General features: G+C 35.6%; 2 long non-coding RNA genes across 3 annotated transcripts; both read right to left on the bottom strand.

Moving 5' to 3' along the window:
• Positions 1 to 1,046: 1,046 nt before the first annotated feature.
• LOC103319364 (uncharacterized) lies at positions 1,047 to 4,297 on the bottom strand. The gene is made up of 5 exons (XR_016124649.1): positions 4,190 to 4,297; positions 3,397 to 3,860; positions 2,937 to 3,170; positions 1,337 to 1,381; positions 1,047 to 1,252 (listed from the first exon to the last, which is right to left on the bottom strand). It is a non-coding gene; the product is annotated as an uncharacterized LOC103319364 (long non-coding RNA).
• A 213-nt stretch (positions 4,298 to 4,510) lies between these two features.
• On the bottom strand, positions 4,511 to 6,902 carry LOC148919445 (uncharacterized). Of its 2 annotated transcripts, XR_016124651.1 has the most exons (4): positions 6,581 to 6,901; positions 5,199 to 6,239; positions 4,944 to 5,124; positions 4,511 to 4,862 (listed from the first exon to the last, which is right to left on the bottom strand). It is a non-coding gene; the product is annotated as an uncharacterized LOC148919445 (long non-coding RNA). The 2 variants fall into 2 exon arrangements; XR_016124650.1 differs by having other exon boundaries at positions 4,944 to 6,239; positions 6,581 to 6,902.
• Between the last annotated feature and the right edge of the window lie 5,500 nt (positions 6,903 to 12,402).

Here is a 12,402-nt window from a genome sequence, read left to right on the forward strand (position 1 = left end):
GCCATCACATGATCACTATTAGGTACTCAGTCAAGAAATGAGTATAGGCATTGATGTTGTTCGAAAATTAGCAAAACACTACATCAATGATAATATGGCAGCCATATCCATCCTAGTTGCGAGCCTAAATTTTGCGTATAATTTCATGGACGGTAAAAGTAGCTCTAGAACAAAAATTATGAAAAGGGTTTGGCATTAATCTTTTAGCTGTATGCATTGTAAATTGAATATCTTTCTGCAGTAACAAGTGGAATCTAAAAATGAGTGTCAAATTCTCTAAATCAGAAATTCTCCTATGTGGACATTTGGACGTTATTATCGTGGGGACATTATTTATTTTGTACTACCCCTCCCTACTTTCTTACCTGTTTACAATGACATCCGCACGATAATAACGTGCGAATATCCGGATAAGAGAATAACTATATATGTACACACGCACATATATACATGTATAGTAGCGCTGAAGTGTTAACCAATTGGTAATTTTATACAGCCATGATTCAAAAATAACTACTGTATCCCTTATTTTATGTAGATTGATGGATGCGTTACTTGCAGGAATATGGCCATAGGGTTAGGCTAGCAACTGATGCAAATTTCAAAGATTTCGTACTTACTGCTGGGTTAGAGTTCTTTCCTTCAGGTGGAGATCCAAAAGTTCTTGCTGGTTATTCCTGCGTACTTTTTGACGAGTGTTTGGTCTGCTTATTCCCTCATTTGGTAATTGCTAAAATATTTATTTTGTAAGAAGTCTACTCATAAACTTGTTTTGACATTGAGGACCCCCCTTAACTTCTCGATGATCGCACCAACATCTCTAGCTCATTCTGTTCCTCATCTCAAACAACAATATTTTTCAAATTCTGAAGAGCGAGCTACCATGTCTATTACCTGAAGGAACAGCAAAAGGAACTCTGTTTTACAAGAAATACAGAGACACGTATTTCGAGGCTGTGCGTAGGATTCTTTTCTGAAAACGAGTTTGATTGAAGAAATAAATGGGGTGTAAATGGTAGGAAAATAAAGTAAAAATACAGATAAAATAGTTCACAAAAACAATAAGTTGAGTCTCATTCACGTGGCGGCTCAACATTTCATTGTATGTTTCAACACTTGAGCATTGAATATAAAAGTGGCTTGCGATTCGACCAATTTATGTACAACAAAGTTGCCACTTTTCTCATCAAAGCGCATTAGCATCTGCTATGAGAGCTCTTTGCTTTAAACTCAAGGAAGGATCAGCAGCAACCTGCTAAATGCAGAAGAAAATATCAATAACCTGAAACATGCAAAAGCAAATATCCTATACATAAGCACCATTAAAGCAAATAACCTTAAAATGCTCGAGTCCTTCAAACTTGCGAGCAAGTTCAACCTCCTGTTCAACATGTAATAAGTGGTTAATAGTGAAAGCATAGCATAACACACCTCACATGATTGACATTAAAGAATTATAAAAAATTGAAACTAGTTTATCTTGCTATGATAAACCACATTGGTGGTTGCTCTACAAGAATTTAAATGCCACAAACAGATTTTATCCTTTCAGAGTTTATGCCTTTAGTTGTTTTAGTCAAATGCCTTAGTCTTCGTTTTTGTTTTTGTTTTTGTTTTTGGTCAAGTTGCCTTGTTATTTTGGTCATATCTGTCTTGGATTTTGGGCACAAAAATTTTGCTTCCTCCTGGTAACAGCGATTTTTATATTTTCCTTTGATGCAAATAAGACACGAACGTTGTCCCAACAAGTGGGTCATTTCTAAAAACTGGATATTTCAAACGTTTAACAGCCTAAATAGACGACCGTTTTAAGACAAATTGTCGTCTAGCAAACTAACACGACACTGTTTAGGAAATTCGTCGTCTATTGAGTGTTGTCTATTACAATTATTGTTGTAGTGACAACAGGATTGAGAACTTGAAGATAATGGTAGAGCAAAAGGAGCCTGTAAATACAATTTTGTGTAGTAACAAAACTGCATTTTCAACTAGTTTGACACACTAACAACTTGAGGCTTACAGACTGAATCTTTTTGCAGTCATTACAAGAGAATCTGAGAGTATTCGTTTCTTTACTTACTGTTATAGGGAACTCAAGTATGCCTCATTACGGAGAGAAACTTGCTGTAACTTAGAAAGGTGGATGAGAGTGAGGCCGTGGGACGCGTACTCAAATGTGGGAATAGGATTGCATTTTCAAGTCCTCGAAATGGTATTCATGGTTCAAGTTGGGCTCATTACATGATGGGAAACAAGGGAGCCCAATTGAGATGTCTGGTTCTCAAAGTCACATAAATAATTTACAGAAGCTTGTTAATGGGGCCAATGCCAATTTTTGGCTTAATCATTATCAACCACAAAAGCAGGCACCCACAAAAGCTTGTCCTTCCAATGATATAACATTGATCAAAACGTAGGAGAGTTTTTATGATTTATGCCGATGAAACTGAGATTGCAGGTTTCACTTTTTAAGTTTATGCAGGTTTTAGCTTCGAGGGCATTTGAGTGTATTTAGGTGAATTTTTTGCCTTTTTTTATAAAATTTTTTTATAAAAACAGGCATTTATAGAAGTATGGGGTAAATTTTGACTACTTGTTATAAAAACTCGCACATTTCTCAGTGTATTAAAAACGCTTCCAATAACAGTTTTTACTGCCCTGGCGGAATTGGCCCTAGTAGACATTATATAAACATGTGACTGGCCCAAGACCATGAAATTCTTTGATGCTCTTGCTCGACTCCTTTAAACAAGTAGGGACAGTTTCCTTATATTTGGTAATTTTGAACTCGGAAATGCATGCATTTTGTGTGTGGTCAATATGCATTTTTTTCTTTTTAATAATGAAAACAAAGTCATCTGTAGAAGATTTGTATGACGAGCAAAACAAAAACGATGTATGTTAAAGTAACTAGTAAGAGGATATCAGAACTTTACATTTCTGATGTCTTGCACATAATACGAAGAAAACATGGCTGTGGACTAGTGAAGAATCATGTGTAGGAGTAGCCAAAACATCTCCTGATGAAAAATAAGCCTCTTCTAGCTGGCAATGACTCGGGTTTATCCTCAGATATATTGTGAGGAAAGTGTCCATGAAAGGCATTCTCTGCTCCTGTCACCCCATCTTCGTCATCCAGCCTTGCCAATTTCAACAGCACGCTCTTTAACCTTTCAACCAAAAATAGTTATTTCTTGTTAATTTAATCTATTCAGATCCAGAGTAGGAATTGAAATAACAGAAAATAACAACTAGTATTTGCATGTTAAAATTGATTGCAAAACACAGTGCAACTTCAATTAAATCAGTGCATATGCATGTGTGATAATTTTACACTCAAGAAATGACAAATTATATGTAAATCACTTGGAAGTTTAAAAAGAAAATGGTAAATACCTTTGGATCTGACATGAAGCATATGGCATCGACCAACTGTGATAATGGGCTGTCTTCAGATTTTGAGTTGGTAGCTATGGAAGGCGATGAACTGAAGACTGGTGGTTTTGCCGCTTCTGCAACTTCTGCTGGTGCTGCAGCAGATTGTTGATCTTGAGATCCCGGTAGCGGAGGATTGCATGATGGAGATGCCTGATGAGATGTTGACGGGTCAACAGTAGAACTATGCTGCGGAACTGGCCTAGGCAAGGTGGAGGGCTCTGCCTCCTGGTCTATGACTAAAAATACATGCTGTGAAGGTGGGGTCTGCACATCTTATATATGAGATGTTGACGGGTCAGCAGTAGAACTATGCTGCGGAACTGGCCTATGCAAGGTGGAGGGCTCTGCCTCCTGGTCTATGACTGAAAATACAAGCTGTGAAGGTGGGGTCTGCACAGCTTGAGTATTTTGGGTAATACAAGCTGTCAAGAATTGGAAGAACTTAATATCCAATTTGATTAAAATTTATCAAATTTACTAACTTCATTGAAGAAAAATGTAGTATATAATACAAGGCATTGTGAATCGATGAATGACCATTATAATTGTTACCTTGAGCCTATGGAGTTCAGGGTTTAGGATCAGAACTACATGGTAGTAACAGTGTGAAAAAGAAAACTAAGCAAAGATATTAAACACAATTAACTATATTTAGATTGAGACTCCACTCCTGTCATTCAATATATTTAGTGTTGATAACAATAGATTGGGTAGCCATGTAATAAATGAATAACCATTATAATATTGTTACCTTGAGCCTGTGAAGTTCGGACGTGAGCCTCTGAAGTTCAGACCTCTTCATCCTCTACGTTAACTTGAGCCTCTGACCATCCATCTTCTTCCGTGTCCAAAGGAGTGGCCATGAAGGCAGAGGGAGAGGGAGTGGCAGTTTGTCAAGGTACAGGTGCATCCTCTTTTTAAGACAAAAAATCAAACATTTGCAAAGCCATTTAGAAAATTAAGTAACATGTACCAATAACGGTGATATTATAGGGCATGGATATTAGTAAATTTTCTATAAGCCATCACCAATTTTGCAATATATATATACGAGGTGTTGTAGAGATGCGCATAGCAAAACTGTTGGGATTGGGTTCATCCAAATCAGGTGTTGGAGAGTTGGCCAGAACATCAATGCATTGTATCAAACATATATGTCTGCACTCCCAATCCAGTACATATTGTTTCATAGAATAATCTACTTGCCCTGGCCCGCTCATAGCTTTTGATTGGTATGACTTCACCTGGCAGCAAGCACTAAAATCAACTTTGTGGAAGCCAAACTTCTTTATGCATTTGTCGGGGCGATGGTAAGCCACGTAGTTAAAACAGATCATGACTGTTCTACTCAAACGCATGATCAATTGAGGTTTTAAACAATCTGGCAAGGACTCAGTAAGCCTTGCATACGGCTGCCACGTAACCTACAAGAAGCAAATTATATGAATGAAACAGAGAGAGAAGTGCATGCATAAATTCAAGGTAAACTAGAATAACTACCTTACCTCTTCAATATTCTTCAGCACATCAACATACTCTTCCATAGAAGCCTTGTACTTGCTTTCCAGCCTTTCCTTGTACATCTTCTCCCCATCTGATGAGTAAAGGGAATATATCAGGTTTGGCAAAATCATATCTTTTCATGAGTTTATAAGCAAGCTCCGGGATATACTCCATTATAGCAACCTGAAAAAATTTATGGAATTCGAACGAAAACCTTTCATACTCTATTTTTTTTAAGACATGAAATTAATACTTACTGTTAGAAATGCAGCATCTCCAACAAAGCGTTTACTTTTCGGGCTCTCTGAAAAATCTTCTATAGCATTTTGGAGACGTGCCAATATTGCTAGCCCAAATGCGTAATTCTTCACATTTTCAAGTGTGAAGATATAGGAGGCACACCTTCTCTCTGACAGAATGCAAGTTCCCAACACATACAACATATATGATATTACACATTTGTCAATCTCCTTTGCATCTAGTTGAGGAGGAACAACTTCAAAATTTGACTTTAACCATGAAAGACTACACTTCGTTCCTTTATTGCACTCAACCATTCCAAAAATTGTCCAAACGAGTTCTCTAGAATCTAGATTGCTATTGGTAATTGGATTGTCATCTATAGCAATCCAGTTATCCTACGCACGTCTTCTAATATTAAAACATACTTCCACTTGCCAAATCTAAATTGTCCTTTTTTATAATATACTAAAATGACATTTAACATAGCTAAATCATGTTTCATCGTAAGCCTAGCATACTTCAAGTAGGTATCGAATCATGTTCCTTCAATTCAACCCTTCAACCCTTTCATCAACTTATGAAGTTGTTGATGAAGTGGAATGTGGATAAAAGGGTTGAATGCCGACTTGAAGGAACAGGATTCGATACCTACTTGAAGTATGCTAGGCTTACGGTGAAGCATGATTTAGCTATGTTAAATGCCATTTTAGCATGTTATAAAAAATGACAATTTAGATTTGGCAAGTGGAAGTATGTTTTAAGATTAGAAGATGTGCTTAGGATAACTGGATTGCCGATAGATGGCAATCCAGTTACCGGTAGCAATTAGACTCTAGAGAACTCGCTTGGACAATTTTTGGAATGGTTGAGTGCAATAAAGGAACGAAGTGTAGTCTTTCATGGTTAAAGTCAAATTTTGAAGTTGTTCCTGCTCAACTAGATGCAAAGGAGATCGACAAATATATAATAGCATAAATGTTGTATGTGTTGGGAATTTGCATTCTGCCAGACTAAAGCAGATATAAGTTATTCTTGATCATTTTCCATTTTTTTTGCTGCAAAGAAAAGTAAAGAAGAGATTATTGAGTATTATAGTATTAGCATTACAACTTTTTTTGGTTATATATATGAGTGAAAAAACTTGTATATATGTAGGCTATAATTAACGGGGAAGGTATAGTATTGTTCTTCCTACATAATCGAGTTTGTGGACCTAGACTACTACTGCTGCTGCTAGACATTAATATCTGCTACACCTATATTCAATCAACCTAAAAATTGGGGCTTTTACCTCATCAATTGAAATTGGGTTTTTACAGACAACAAACAAAGAATTAAAGAAAGGAAAAAATAACAGAAAGTAAATGAGAAGAAATTGAAAAGAAAAAAAAATTACCTGAGCGAGGGAGCCGAAAGAGACGGCGCTATCACTGAGTTCCTTCGAGTACGAGTGCGAATGCGAGTGCGGGTGCGGGAGGGAGCCGAGAGAAGAGAGAGAAACAACTGCGAAACAACTGTCGTATCAAAACCCCTGAGTTCCTCTCCATTTTCGTGAACCAAGATTTGGGGACGCCGAAGACGAAGGTTCAAGGTGGGCTGTCTCTCTCTTCGAATGACTTGTCTCCTTTTTGTTTTTGCCAACCTTCGAATGCCTTGTTTTAGTCAAATGCCTTGGTCTCCCTTTTTTTTTTTTCTTGTCCAAGCTGCCCTAGTTGTTTTTGGTCATATATATCTTGGCTTTTTTCTTTTTACATAAACTTATGCTTCCTCCTGGTAACAGTGATTTTTATATTTTGCCTTTGACGCAACACACGAACGTTTTCCTCACAAGTGGGTCATTTTAAAAACTGGATATTTCAAATGTTTTACACCCTAATAAATGACCGTTTTAAGACAAACTGTCGTCTGGCAAATTAACACAACACTGTTTAGGAAATTCGTCGTCTATTGAGCTTGTCTATTACAATTATTATTGTAGTGACAACCGGATTGATAACTTGAAGATAATTGTATATATCACTATCACTGGTGTTTTGTTTGTCGGGTATGATAGAGCAAAAGGAGCATGTAAATACAATTTTGTGTACTAAAAAAACCTGCATTTTCAACTAGTTGACACACTAACAACTTGGGGCTTATAGACTGAATCTTTTTGCAGTCATTACAAGAGAATCTGAGGGTATTCGTTTTTTTACTTACTGTTATAGGGAACTTGCTGTAACTTAGAAAGGTGGAGGAGAGGCCGTGGGGATGAGGATTGGGAGAGAAAGGACTTAGTTGGACAAAATTGCCCTCCAAATAGTTCACATGTATGCGTCACATGATTGGGATTAATAGAAGATTGGATGAAATTCCATAAAATCTAACGGCATGTGTAAAATTGGCAATTTAAATTAATTCAGGTGTTAAATTGACTGATGTTTTAATTCAGGATATTAAGTTCAATTAGGATCCTAGTTCGAAGATATTTCAGCAATTAACTCATAGGAAAAAAATAAGAAGCTATTAATAAAAAGTGGTTGGTCAATTTTTCCTTCGGTAATATTTTTTGTTTTGCTTCTGTTTCAGTGTTAGAAAGTGACTTGTAGAGGCTAGAGTAACTCAATAACAAGAGAAACCTCAGTTGCCTTTATGACGGTATTTTAAATTAATCATATCTTATATGAGTTTTAATCTCTCACGTGATCATAATTAGTTTATAATAATGTTACGCTGACATTTCCGTTATATAAAGAAAAAAATTATATATAAAGAGAAACCAAATTGCATAACAGAAACTCAGCTGAGCCCATGGCACCCACGCCACCAACCCCAAGGCCAGGACTACTATTATTTAATAATAACTTTAATTGTTTTATTATGCTCAACACTTCATATACTTCTCATGATTTTCCCCCAACAAATACCTGCTCACTCTTTTACCCATATCTCAATTCTACAAGTCAGCCGAAGGGTTAATTATTGCTATCTAGAATGAAAAATATGATTCCCAGTCCAACTCATTAATAGACAACACTGAGATATGTTACAAGAAGGTAACGACAACAAACAAAAACCATTTCAATTTGACCAGAAAGAGAAGAGAAGAAACAGTTTGATGGCAGACATTTCATATCTCTAGACATGCCTGCTTGCTGTTTGTTAGATATGCGTTTGCCATAATGTGATCACTGCTAGGTACTCAATCAAGAAATGAGTAGTGACATTAATGGTGTTTGAAAATGAGCAAAAAGACTACATCAATGATAATATGGCAGCCATATCCATATCCTTGTTGCTGGCCTAAATTTTGCATAAATTTCATGGACGGTAGAAGTAGCTTTAGAACGGAACCTATGAAAAGGGTTTGGCATAAGCTGTATGCAGTGTAAAATGAATATCTTCCTGCAGTAACAAGTGGAGAGCAAGAGTCTACAAATGAGTATCAAAATCTCTAAAACAAGCCAACAACATAGTGGCTTATTGATTTTTTAGTGTTCAAGTGCTAACCAATCATTTGATTGGACTTCATGATGTTGAACATATCATTTGTTGGTGTTCATTGAATGATCATCCTTGCAAATATTCACTCAAATAAGAAAGCATTTAGTTACCAAACAGTAACAAAATAAATAGACAAGGATAGTGTGTTTAATTCGCGGAATAATGAAAAATATGAATTTTAATAATAACAATAATTCTCACAGTTATTATGACAGCAAAACAACAAGAATGTAGGACATACTAACCAACTTTAACGATCAAGCCGCGAAATTGCAATGTCTAAAGACAAATTTCGACCATACTCTTGTGCTCGCAGTTTGTTAGACATTCGTTCCAAAGAATACAATAATCGATAATCATAAATTTAAACACTTCAACTTTAAACTATGGCGAACTAATTATATATCTATATTTTCTTCATGCCATTTGAAAGAATATTTGAAAAATGAAATACTGCAACCTAACAGGACCAATTCAGCTAGAATGATAGCTAGTGTGATAACTTATTTGAACCATGCCCAACCAGTTTTAATGGACACTCTGATAATAAATTTGCAACTTCTAGAAGCCGAAGTTAAGGTGATAGCTTTGGTAAACATGTTAAAGTTATAATTCTAAGATACTTTTTGTGGACACATCACTTTTTTATTTGGGTTCCATTCTCAGTTTCTTTCTTTCACCAATAAACAAAAAGCAAAAATAAAAATAAAAATAAAGGACAAACAGTACAAAAGAACATGACCCTTAGATTTAGATAAACACAATCCCACACATGGAGCCGGTGACAGAGCAACCTGTCTCCAGGTCCGTGAGAAAAGTCCATGAAACCATTCTTGTTGACACGGTGTGCTGACTGTTTTCTTTATCACACCAGAAAATAGTGCAGCCTCTGCTAGATCTTACAAATAAATCCACGTTCTTGGGAAAGTTTATGTTCACAAACTTTGTATAGAAGTCTTGTATTCCGAGAGACATCAACTTATTACACTAACTTTTGGACATAAACTGATGTTACGTGATGTAACAATGTCTTATTTGCCATTATTTTGAGCTCACTATAAACTTTATTTATTGACAACAAATTACACACACAAAATTATATTGGTACAATAAATTGGTGTCTCTAGTATTATTGATATGTACGCGATGGTCATTGTTCATGGCAAAGCGTAAACAATTAATAGTCGTATGCAATTTTGATTGAAGTATTGCTAATTTGGATAAGGTAGAGTAATTTTGGATGTTGTTGAATTAGAATCTTTATTGTTTGAGCTTGCAAAATTTTATTTTCACTTTGGTATGAAAGTTTCATATCCATCATCATCCATGATGTGGCCACTTAGTGTTTGATTTTGAACCTGAAAACCCTTGCTTGGATTGGATTGGATCTACCCATGTGGTCCAAGCACCGAACAAAAATGGCATGAATCTGCTATGCAAAACAAAAACTTGGGATGAAATCTTATATCCGTTGACAAGTGAAGCAACAAAGAATAAATAGAATAAATAAGCAGAAGTTGGGTGAGAAGCTGTTAATAAAAAGCGGTTGGTCGATTTTTCCTTTGGTAACATTTTTTGTTCTGCTTCTGTTTCTGTTTTAGAAAGTGACTTGTGGAGGTTAGAGTACCTCAGTAACAAGAGAAAAACACACTTGACATTATGACGGTATTTCAAATTAATCATATTTTATTATGAGTTTTAACTTTCTTATTTGATTGTAATTAGTTTATAATACTGTCACTCTGACATTTCCGTCATATGAAGAGAAAAAATTATATACCATAGGGATAACTCTATTATGTTATTCTCAATCAATTAAGTTCCGCTACAAGTGATAATTTTTCTACATGGTAGAACATGATTAGTTGAAAATAGTAAAACAATGTTATCTTCGTGATATACAAACTCTTTTCTTTATGTGAAGGTTTACTTACCCTCTCTCTCTCTCTCTCTCTCTCTATGGTCCCTCCCTAGGCATAGCCCTAGTGTTATAGTCCCTACTCACTCAAAAATGTGGTGAACGTGACTTCTGATTTCTCTGAGTCCCGACGCAAAACTGTTGTTGTCCGGAAGACGACTTGGGGACCATTTGCCATAAGCCCCCATCTCAACAACAATCTCATCATCTTACTCACATCACACCTTTCTCAAGTTTAAGTTCCATTTTTTTCAACTATAAATTCAATTTCAGACATTTTAAATATATAAACAAAAATACAGTATGTGCTTCCTAGGTAACAATAATAACCCATCTTCACATATCCTTTAGAAAACAAACTGATTGAGCACATATTTGCTTATCACCTATTGAGCATTATCACCACATTAATTATCTTTGAATGAATATAATTAAAACGACATGCTACAATAAAAAAGTTTGAGTAAAATTCGAGTCAACCAGCCAAAATATGTTTAAAATCGAGTTGCCCATCACCTCAAAAATAACTGATTTACAACCTGAGGCAAGTTTAATTGTGAGTAAAATTATTGATAAAGTGTGAATGTTTAATGAACTAAAAGGGTTTAAAAATAGATCAAAGTAATATATGATTCCAAACCCCAATATTGAGAGAGATCCCATTTTGAAATACCCCTCCCACATTGATTAAAAGAAAATCGTGTTGCAAATGATATACCAAAAGAAGATTTGGTTTTAGATGGGAATAGGGGGTCTTGATAAACGTCTCCTATTCAACGAACCTCATTGCGATTCTTTTTTTATAAATAATATAGGACATTTGCAACCTTATTGTGATCCATTTAGGTCTAATATGCGTTAGTTTTCTTTTTCGGTTAGATGGGAGGAAATCGAACTTTGAACCTATCATAATTAACTTATACGCCACCCTTTCTCTCCTATGAACCTATCATAATTAACCTATACGCCACCCTTTCTCTCCTACTTAGGCTAACCCCAAGGATTTAATCTGTATAAGTTTTTTAAATGTATAAAACAAACATCAATTTTCTTTGAAGGAGACGACCAACAAGTCATTACTCATAATTTCAATTATTATACAACAATGTAAAAAGAAAAGAAAACAGAAGATAGTCCCCTTTCTACTATGGGGTGTTTTTTTTTTTTTTTGCTGAAGTTATAAATGGGAAAGAGTTTTTTCACACACACTATCAAAGTGCCATAGAAATTCAAACATGAGACAGTTGATATGCAAATCAAGAACTTTTCATTATTTCTATGAACAAAGAAAAGTTGGATCCAATGGTCCCCCCTCCCAAACCAAATTGCATAACAGAAATTCATCTGATCCATCCATGGTCCCCCTCACTCTTTTACCCATATATCCGAAACCCTACACACTAAACCCCCCAACAATATTTTAAACAATGGTGCCTGCCAGCTCCATCGCAAAACCCAAGCACCCCCCCCCACCTTCATCAAAAGCGCATTCCAGCTATCCTCCATATTAATTTCGAATTAATTTTATTTCCTTAAAAGCCATTACACAAAATATTAATTAATTCGCGTACCAAAAAATAAACAGAAATCAAATCAGCACGTAACGCGCACGCCCTTCCCTTCCCCACATTAATCATTTAACTACTTCTTTATGCTAAACTACAATTTACAAACACACAGATGGAACTAATTATAAATTAATTAACGTGCTTAGCTGCCATCAATTAGATTACAGCTAAATCCACACTTCCTCTATTTAATTCATCCAAATTAAAGTAACATCAAATATTCTTCGAGTCAGCGAGCGACTACAAAAA

Source organism: Prunus mume, linkage group LG2 (assembly GCF_029339155.1).
Source record: "Prunus mume cultivar Tortuosa linkage group LG2, ASM2933915v1, whole genome shotgun sequence".
NCBI classification, from domain to species: Eukaryota; Viridiplantae; Streptophyta; class Magnoliopsida; order Rosales; family Rosaceae; genus Prunus; species Prunus mume.